The sequence below is a fragment of the Heterodontus francisci genome, chromosome 24, assembly GCF_036365525.1.
Source record: "Heterodontus francisci isolate sHetFra1 chromosome 24, sHetFra1.hap1, whole genome shotgun sequence".
NCBI lineage: Eukaryota > Metazoa > Chordata > Chondrichthyes > Heterodontiformes > Heterodontidae > Heterodontus > Heterodontus francisci.
This window is the reverse complement of record NC_090394.1, coordinates 13,472,970-13,483,899: the sequence shown is the minus strand read 5'-3', so window position 1 is coordinate 13,483,899 and position 10,930 is coordinate 13,472,970. Positions and strand designations below refer to the sequence as shown.

General features: G+C 43.8%; 1 long non-coding RNA gene across 1 annotated transcript in view; it reads left to right on the top strand.

The window, feature by feature from the left end:
- The first annotated feature begins 6 nt into the window (after window positions 1-6).
- Window positions 7-10,930, top strand: part of LOC137383206 (uncharacterized) — a 33,836-nt gene continuing 22,912 nt past the window's right edge. The window contains exons 1-2 of the long non-coding RNA XR_010977352.1: window positions 7-533; window positions 637-764. This is a non-coding gene — a long non-coding RNA (uncharacterized lncRNA). The remainder of the gene's footprint in view (window positions 534-636; window positions 765-10,930) is intronic.

Genomic DNA, 10,930 nt, shown 5'->3' with positions numbered 1-10,930 from the left:
TTTTAACCTGTTTCAGGGTTCCTGCAATATCACGTGGCGTGTGTAAATCACGCCTATTCGGCTGCTGGAGGTTGTGACTGATTGTGGCACCAGTCATTAAAGATTATTTTTTTCAGTGTACTGAACAACGCAACAGGACTTTGGAAGATTTTCTTAAAGGGACATGTCCCAGATTACGTGCAGTATCCACAAAACAGTGGGATTTCTTCAAAACCAATGAAGATTCCTGAGAAATCAGTCAGAGCTGTCTGAAAGCGACAGAATTACAAGTGGAATTCTGTGAAAGAGACATCTATAAACTCGAGTGACCCTCGCATTGTTCCACCAGATTATTTCAGGGATCTATTGCATCATTGGTGAGAGTATAAAGTTGCCAACACGTTAAGCTTCATATACACTAGATGTACTGAAATTCCAGAATTCGGAAATAATTGTAGTTAATTTTTTATTTTGGAATGACAATGAAAAACACCGACAAACGTTTGCAATAAGCTAGTAAGTGGCTTACTGGAGGACGGTAGCTCTGTTGGGAGGTGGGTGAAATTATCTTTGTGGTGTTTGAATATCAGTAGACTTAATGGCCCTCTCCTTGATAGCAGGATTCATCTTCATCATCTATCGATTTTATTTTCTCAGTATGAAGGTCAACTCCCACACTGAAAAATGTAACTGATGGAAGAATTCTGAGGCTTGAGTACACAGTCGGTGATAAGTATTCCCTGGAAGCCAGGAGTGAAGATAATTATTCAAACATCCAGGATTTGGTACTTAATCCTTTTGGGTGGAGTGTCAGCTTTGAAGAGCAGATGCCATGAGCAGCTTTTGTTCTTCAACTAATAAAAGCACTGTAGATTAGTTATTTGTGACACCTTGCTCTGTAAAAATAGACATAGAAACTTAGAAAATTGGAGCAGTAACAGGCCATTCAGCCCTTCGGGAATTCTCCACATTCAAAAAGATCATGGCTGATCGTCTAATTCAGTACCCTGTTCCCGTTTTCTCCCCATATCCCTTGATCCCTTAGGCATTAAGAAATATATCTATCTCCTTGAATATATTTAATGACTTGGCCTCCACTGCCTTCTGCGGTAGAGAATTCCACAGGTTCACCTCCCTCTGAGTGAAGAAATTTTTCCTCATCTCGGATCTAAATGGCCTACCCCATATGCTTTTTTTAAATTCATTCATAGGATGTGGGCGTCGCTGGCCAGGCCAGCATTTATTGCCCATCCCTAATTGCCCTTGAGAAGGTAGTGGTGAGCTGCCTCCTTGAACCGCTGCAGTCCATTTGGGGTAGGGAGTTAGGAAGGGAGTTCCAGGAATTTGACCCAGCGACAGTGAAGGAACGGCGATATAGTTCCAGGTCAGGGTGGTGTGTGACTTGGAGGGGAACTTGCAGGTGGTGGTGTTCCCATGTATTTGCTGCCCTTGTCCTTCTAGTTGGTAGAGGTCACGGGTTTGGAAGGTGGTGTCGAAGGAGCCTTGGTGCATTGCTGCAGTGCATCTTGTAGATGGTATACACTGCTGCCACTGTGCATTGGTGGTGGAGGGAGTGAATGTTAGTAGATGGGGTGCCAATCAAGTGGGCTGCTTTGTCCTGGATAGTGTCAAGCTTCTTGAGTGTTGTTGGAGCTGCACCCATCCAGGCAAGTGCAGAGTGTTCCACCACACTCCTGACTTGTGCCTTGTAGATGGTGGACAGGCTTTGGGGAGTCAGGAGGTAAGTTACTCGCCTCAGGATTCCTAGCCTCTGACCTGTTCTTGTAGCCACGGTATTTATATGGCTACTCCAGTTCAGTTTCTGGTCAATGGTAGCCCCTAGGATGTTGATAGTGGGGGATTCAGCGATGGTAATGCTGTTTAATGTCAAGGGGAGATGGTTAGATTCTCTCTTGTTGGAGATGGTCATTGCCTGGCACTTGTGTGGCACGAATGTTACTTGCCACTTATCAGCCCAAACCTAGATATTGTCCGGGTCTTGCTGCATTTCTACACAGACTGCTTCAGTATCTGAGGAGTCATGAATGGTGCTGAACATTGTGCAATCATCAGCGAACATCCCCACTTCTGACCTTATGATTGAAGGAAGGTCATTGATGAAGCAGCTGAGGATGGTTGGGCCTAGGACATGAAGCTGAGGAACTCCTGCAGTCACTCTCACCTCTTGATCTCAGCTCTTTTGTCCATGTTTGAACCAAGGCTGTAATGAGGACAGGTGCTGAGTGCCCCTATCAGAACCCAAACTGGGTATCACTGAGCAGGTTATTGCTAAGCAAGTGCCACTTGATGGCACTGTTGATGACACCTTCCATCACTTTACTGATGATTGAGAGTAGGCTGATGGGGCGGTAATTGGCCGGGTTGGACTTGTTCTGCTTTTTGTGTACAGGACATACCTGGGCAATTTTCCACATTGCAGGGTGGATAACAGTGTTGTAGCTGTACTGAAACAGCTTGGATAGGGGCGCGGCAAGTTCTGGAGCACAGGTCTTCAGTACTATTGCCGGAATATTGTCAGGGCCCATAGCCTTTGCAGTATCCAGTGCCTTCAGTCGTTTCTTGATATCACGCGGAGTGAATCGAATTGGCTGAAGTCTGGCATCTGTGATGCTGGGGACTTCAGGAGGAGGCCGAGATGGATCATCAACTCGGCACTTCTGGCTGAATATTGTTGCAAATGCTTCAGCCTTACCTTTCGCACTGATGTGCTGAGCTCCCCCATCATTGAGGATGGGGATATTTGTGGAGCCACCTCCTCCAGTTAGTTGTTTAATTGTCCACCACCATTCACGGCTGGATGTGGCAGGACTGCAGAGCTTAGATCTGATCCGTTGGTTATGGGATCACTTAGCTCTGTCTATCGCATGTTGCTTACGCAGTTTGGCACACAGATAGTCCTGTGTTGTAGCTTCACCAGGTTGACACCTCATTTTGAGGTATACCTGGTGCTGCTTCTGGCATGCCCTCCTGCAATATTCATTGAACCAGGGTTGGTCTGCTAGCTTGATGGTAATGGTAGAGTGGGGGATATGCCGGGCCATGAGGTTACAGATTGTGGTTGAGTACAATTCTGCTGCTGCTGATGGCCCACAGCGCCTCATGGATGCCCAGTTTTGCACTGCTAGATTTGTTAGAAATCTATCCCATTTAGCACGGTGATAGTGCCACACAACACGATGGACGGTATCCTCAATGTGAAGGCGGGACTTCGTCTCCACAAGGACTGTGCGGTGGTCACTCCAACCAATACAGTCATGGACAGAAGCATCTGCAGCAGGCAGATTGGTGAGGACGAGGTCAAGTATGTTTTTCCCTCGTGTTGGTTTCCCCACCACCAGCTGCAGACCCAGTCTGGCAGCTATGTCCTTTAGGACTCGGCCAGCTCTGACAGTAGTGGTGCTACCGAGCCACTCTTGGTGATGGATATTGAATTCCCCCACCCAGAGTACATTTTGTGCCCTTGCCACCCTCAGTGCTTCCTCCAAGTGGTGTTCAACATGGTGGAGTACTGAGTCATCAGATGAGGGAGGGCGGTAGTGGTAATCAGTAGGAGGTTACCTTGCCCATGTTTGACCTGAGACTGTGACTCCTGGTTCTGGACTCCCCAGCCATCGGGAACATCCTCCCTTCATCTAGCCTGTCTAATCCTGTTAGAATTTTATAGGTTTCTATGACATCCCCTCTCATTATTCCAAACTCTAGTGAATATAGGCCCAGTCGACCCAATCTCTCCTCATACATCGATCCTGCCATTCCAGGAATCAGCCTAGTAAATCTTCTTTGCACTTCCTCCATTGGCAAGAACATCCTTCCTCAGATAAGGAGACCAAAACGGCACACAATACTCCAGATGTGGTCTCACCAAGGCCCTGTATAACTGCAATAAGACATCCTTGCTCCTGTACTCAAATCCTCTTGCAATGAAGGCCAACATACCATTCGTCTTCCTAACTGCTTGCTGCATCTGAATGCTTGCTTTCAGCGACTGGTGTACAAGGACACCCAGGTCTCGTTGCCCTTTCCCAATCTATCACTATTCTGATAATATTCTGCCTTTCTGTTTATACAACTAGTCACTGCCTGCCACCCGGTAAAAGACCCGTTTATTCCTACTCTCTGTTTCCCTTCTGTCAACCAATTCCCAATCAATGCCAGTATATTACCCTCAATCCCATGTGCTTTAATTTTGCACACTAACCTCTTATGTGGGACCTTATCAAAAGCCTTCTGAAAATCCAAATCCCTTATCTATTCTACTAGTTACATCCACACTTTCTAAGTGTTCTGCTATCACATCCTTTATAATGGACGCTAGCATTTTCCCCACTACTAACGTAAGGCTAACTGGTCTGTAATTCCCTGTTTTTTCTCCCTCCTTTTTTAAACAGTGGGGTTACATTTGCCACCCTCCAATCTATAGGAATTGCTCCAGAGTCTACAGAATTTTCGAAGATGACCACTAATGCACCACTATTTCCAGGGCCACTTCCTTTCGTACTCTGGGATGTAGATTATCAGGCCCTGGGGATTTGTCAGCCTTTAACCCCATTAATTTCCCTAACACTATTTTTTTACTAATACTGATTTCCTTCAGTTCCTCCCTGTCATTAGACCCTTGGGGTTCCCTAACATTTCTGGGAGGTTATTTGTGTCCTCCTTTGTGAAGACAGAACCAAAGTATGTGTTCAATTGTTCTGCCATTTCTTTGTTCCCCATTATAATTTCCCCCGTTTCTGACTGTAAGGGACCTACATTTGTCTTCATAATCTTTTCCTCTTCACATACTTATAAAAGCTTTTACAGTCAGTTTTTATGTTCCCCGCAAGGTTACTTTCATATTATATTTTCCCCCACTTAATCAACCTCTTTGTACTCCTTTGCTGAATTCTAAACTGCTCCCAATCCTCAGACATGCTGTTTTTTCTGCAATCCTCAGACAGCTGCATTTGCCTTTGGAAAGTCATTTATTAGTTGCGAAATATCCTGTGGATGTGAATGGCAAGTTGTTTCTTGTTTAATTGGTGGCATTGCTTTAGAGAGGAGAGATTGCATTACCAAACAAACAAAAGCTCCTTAGCTGAATTTCTCAACAGTTTGGCTGGAACACTCAGGTATGCTGATGAGTTTCTGTATGTTTCAGCTACTTGGCTGACCAAAGGAAAAGGTTAGCTGCAGCTTCAAGGAACACAACTGCCTTCTAATCATCTTGGGCTGTTTCTGGATAAACGGTACCAGCCTTGGCTCAGTTGTAGCACTGTGGCCTCTCAGCCAGCAGGTCTTCAGAACAAGCACCTCTCTGGAGATTTAACCACATAACTTAAGCTGGAACTTCAGTGCTGGCACCTTTCAATTAAGATGTTAAACTAAGGCTTTGTTTGCCCTTTCATGTGAACATATATGATCAGAGGGCACTATGTAAAGAAGAGTAGGCACATTTTCTGCGTCTTTTTCCAGTTTTGACAGGACCCTCAATCATCTCCATTCCTCTTCCCGTACCTCTGCACTCACCTTTTCCCTACCCTTCCTGAACCCTCCCCTTCTCGTCCCCTTCCACCCCACCAGCCTTCATATTTAACAGATAATTCTCCACTATTTCCACCACTAAAAGCATGATGCCACCACCAAACACATCTTCCCTTCCCCTTTCAGCATTCCGGAGTCCATTCACTCCGCAACACCCTGGTCCACTCCTCAATCACCCCCAACACTCCTCTCCTTTCTATGCAAATGCAAGAAGTGCAGCACCTGCCCTTTTACCTCCTCTCTCCTCACCATCCAAGTGTCCAAACACTCCTTCCAGGTGAAACAGCGACTAACTTGTACTTAGAGTCATAGAGTCGTACAGCATAGAAACAGGCCCTTCGGCCCACCGCGTCCATGCCGACCATAATGCTATCTCTACTAATCCCACCTGCCTGCATTAATTCCTTATCCCTCTATGCCTTGTTCATTCAAGTACCTGTCCAGATGCCTCTTAAATGTCGCTACTGTTCCTGCCTCCACCACCCCTCAGGCAGCTCATTCCAGATACCCACTATTCTTTGTGTGAAAAATTTACCCCTTTGATCCCCTTTAAACCTCCTCCTCCTCACCTTAAATCTATGCCCTCTAGTTTTAGTCACCCCTACCATGGGAAACAGACTCTGGCTATCTATGCCTCTCATAATTTTATATACCTCTATCATGTCCTCTTTCAGCCTCCTTCGCTCCAGGGAAAACAGTCCCAGCCTATCCAATAATAAAAGCAAAATACTGCAGATGCAGGAAATCTGAAATAAAAACAAGAAATGCTGGAAATACTCAGCAGGTCTGGCAGCATCTGTGGAGAGAGAAGCAGAGTTAACGTTTCAGGTCAGTGACCCTTCTTCAGAAGAGTATTTCCAGCATTTCTTGTTTTTATTCCAGCCTATCCAATCACTCTTTATAACTCAAGCCCTCCAAACCAGGCAACATCCTTGTGAATCTTTTCTGCACCCTCTCTAGCTTAATCACATCTTTCCTGTCGTGCGGCGACCAGAACTGCACACAGTACTCCAAATACGGCCTAACCAATGTTATGTACAACTGTAACGTGATGTCCCAACTCTTGTACTCAATACCTTGGCCAATGAAGGCAAGCATGCCATACGCCTTCTTCACCACCCTGTCTACCTGTGTTGCCACTTTCAGGGAACTATGTACTTGCACCCCAAGGTCTCTCTGCTCAACAACATTCCCCAGGGCCCTGCCATTCATGTATATGTCCTGCCCTGGTTTAACTTCCCAAAATGTATCACTTCACACTTGTCTGCGTTAAATTCCATTTGCCACTCCCTTTCCCAGTTGATCTATATCCTGTTGTAACCTTAGACAACCTTCTTCACTGTCCACTATACCACCAATTTTGGTGTCATCTGCAAACTTACTAATCATGCCCCCTACATTCACATCCAAGTCATTAATATATATGACAAACAACAGAGGGTCCAGCACCGATCCCTGCGGCACACCACTGGACACCTGCCTCCAATCTGAAAAACAACCCTCCACTACCACCCTCTGCCTCCTATCACCAAGCCAACTTTGTATCCAATTGGCTAGCTCACCCTGGATCCCATGTGTTCGAACCTTCTGGGCCAGCCTACCATGCGGGACCTTGTCAAAGGCCTTGCTAAAGTCCATGTAGACAACGTCCATCGCCCTGCCCTTGTCAATCCTCTTGGTCACCTCCTCGAAAAACTCAATCAAATTCATGAGACATGATTTCCCACGCATAAAGCCATGCTGACTATCCCTAATCAGACCATGCCTTTCCAAATGCATATAAACCCTGTCTCTCAGAATCCCTTCCAATAACTTTCCCACCACTGATGTAAGGCTCACCGGCCTGTAGTTCCCTGGCTATCCCTGCTGCCCTTCTTAAATAAAGGCACAACATTAGCTATCTTCCAGTCTTCCGGTACCTCACCCGTGGCTAACGATGATACAAAAATCTCTGCCAGAGCCCCAGCAATCTCCTCCCTTGCTTCCCATAGCATCCTCGGATACACCTGGTCTTCTTTCAATTTAGTATACTGTATTCACTGCTCACAATGCAGTCTTCTCTACAATGGGGAGACCAAATTCAGATTGGTTGACCATTTTGCAGAACACCTTCATTCAGTCTGCAGATTGACCCCGAGCTCCTGGTCATCTGTCATTTTAATGCTTGGCCCACTCATACTCTAACCTCGGCCTCCTAGACTATTCAAATGAAGCTCAACATAAGCATGAAGAATAGCATTTCATCTTTGAATTTGGCACTTTACAGCCTTTCTGATTCAACATTGAGTTTAGCTCTTTCAAATTATAACCATTGCCCTCACTAAACCTCCTTTATATGCATCTTTTGTTTCTTTACATATCCCATTACCATCTCCTTTTGCCTTGCCCTTTATTCTCTTCTGTCCTTCATCCTATCACAGACCTTCCCTTTTGCTCTTTCCCCTGACTCTTTCCCTGCCTCTGTACTTGCTTAAAACCTGTTACATCTCTAGTTTTTATTTCCAGTTCTGAAGATAGATCTGAACTGAAATGTTTTAACTCTTGTTTCTTTTTCTACTGATGCTGTCTGACCTACTGAGTATTTCCAACATTATCTGTTTTTATTGCGTGAAAATTGTCTCATGAAAATTGTCTCACTGTTGGTCAACATTTATCTCTTAAATCGACACTTGGAATCATAGAATCATCCATCGACACTGCATTATCTCTTTCAAAGAGCAAACCAGTTCATCCCACTCTCCTGCTCTTTCACCATATCCCTGCATTGTTTTTCTCCTTCAGTTTTTCTCCTTTGTCAGTTCCCTTTTGAAGGCCACTATTGAAGTGTAAGAAAGTTTTTCCTCATGTTGCCTCTGGTTCTTTTGCCAATCTGCTTAAAGTTATGCCCTCTTGTTATCAGCCCTTCAATCATTGAAAATAGTTTTTCTTTATTTACTCTATCTAAACCCTTTAGGATTTTAAACACTCCTATCAAATCTCCTTTTAGCCTTCTGTGTTCTAAGGAGAACAACCCCAGCTTCTCCAGTCTATCCATATAACTGCAATTCCTCATCCCTGGTATTCTAGTAAATCTCTTCTGTACCCTTCCCAAAACCTTCTCGTCCTTCCTAAAGTGTGGTGCCCAGAATTGGACACAGTACTCCAGCAGGGGCTGAACTAGTGTTTTATATATATTTATATATATATTTATATATATATATATATATGTCTCTATTTATAAAACTCAGTCTGCAATATGCTTTAACTGCTTTGTTAAACTGTCCTGCAACCTTCAAGGATTTATACACAAACACTCATCCATCTCCCTCTCCTCTTGATCCTCTTTAAAATGGTACCATTTAACAGGTATTGTTTATCCTCATTCTTCCTACCAAAATCTATTGCCTCACTCTTTTCTGCATTGAATTTCATCTGCCGTGCGCCCACCTATTTCACCAGCCTGTCTATGTTCTCTTGAAGTTTATTGCTATCTTCCTCACTGTTTCCACGTTTCATATCAGCTGCAAATTTCAAAATTGGGCCCTGTATCCCCAAGTTCGAATATTAATGTATGTCTGAAACAGCAGTGGTCCTCATACTGAACCCTGGGGAACACCACTGTATACTTCCCTCCAGTCCGAAAAACAGCCATTTACCACAACTCACTGTTTTCTATCTTAGCCAATTTTGTATCCATGCAGCTAGTGTTCCTTTTATCCCATGAGCTTCAAGTTTTCTTTAAACCAAATATGTGGAGGCAGGTTCAATCAGGGTATTTAAGAGGGAATTGAATTGTTATCGGCAAAGGAAGAATCTGCAGAGTTACGAGGAAAAGGCAGGGGTGTGGTACTAGGTAAATTGCTCTTTCAGAGAGCCAGCACCGACACAACAGGCCTCCTTCTGTGCTGTAACTATTCTGTGATTTTGCGGTACTTTATCAAATGCCCTTTGAAAGTCCATATACACAACATCAACCTAAAACAGATGATCTGGCCATTTATTTCATTGCTGTTTGTGGGAACTTGCAGTGCATAAATTGGCTGTATTTCCTACATTATAATAGTTGTTAGAGAAAATTCCAAGCCTGTTTGTGAAAAAAGGTCACTGAGACTAGGATGCTTTGATGGAGACTGTTCATTGCTTGCCACAAAGTTTACTTCTCCACTCCTCACAACACCCAACCAGTCCTGACTGGCTCTTTATATATACACATTTGAGTACAGTTAACTAATCAACACACAACACCTGTTCACCCTATTGCCTTCAACCAGTAGGTATTTAACATCCATTAACAGAACTTATTAGATACTAACAATAGTAACTATGCTTTAAAAATATACTTTATTATTTAACTATTGGATGTCTTGAGGTTGTGAAATGTGTTATCGGGCAAAATTTTATATGAATCCTTCATTCTATAAGTATTCCATATCTATTTGTTTTCCTTTGAGTTGTATAAGACAAATGCCTTAGCATTTATCTAGAAATGTACTATTATTGCCATTTGTGATAGAGTGATAAATTCTCCAGAAAAAGCAACAGACCTGAGGATTGGGAGCAGTTTAGAATTCAGCAAAGGAGGACCAAGGGATTGATTAAGAAGGGGAAAATAGAGTACGAGAGCAAGCTTGTGGGGAACATAAAAACTGACTGTAAAAGTTTCTATAGGTATGTGAAGAGAAAACGATTAGTGAAGACAAATGTAGGTCCCTTACAGTCAGAAACAGGGGAACATAGAAATGGCTGACCAACTAAATGCATACTTTGGCTCTGTCTTCACAAAGGAGGACACAAATAACATATCAGAAATGTTGGGGAACACAGGGTTTAGTGAGAGAGAGGAACTGAAGGAAATCAGTATTAGTAGAGATATGGTGTTGTGGAAATTGATAGGATTGAAGGCCGATAAATCCCCATGGCCTGATGGTCTGCATCCCAGAGTACTCAAGGAAGTGGCCCTAAAAATAGTGGATGCATTGGTGGTCATCTTCCAAGATTCTATAGACTCTGGAACAGTTCCTACAGATTGGAGGGTAGCGAATGTAACCCCACTATTTAAAAAGGGAGGTAGAGAGAAAGCAGGGAATTATAGACCAGTCAGCCTGACGTCGATAGTGGGGAAAATTCTAGACTCCATTATCAAAGATTTTATAGCAGAGCACTTAGAGAACAGTGGTAGAATCGGATAGAGTCAGCATGGATTTACGAAAGGGAAATCATGCTTGAAAAATCTACTAGAATTCTTCGAAGATGTAACTGGTAGAGTTGATGAGGGGGAGCCTCATATGGTTTATTTGTACTTTCAGAAGGCTTTCGACGAAGTCCCACATAAGAGATTAGCGCTTAAAATTAAAGCACATGGGATTGGGGGTAGTGTATTGCGATGGATGGAAAATTGGTTGGCAGACAGGAAGCAGGGAGTAGGTAT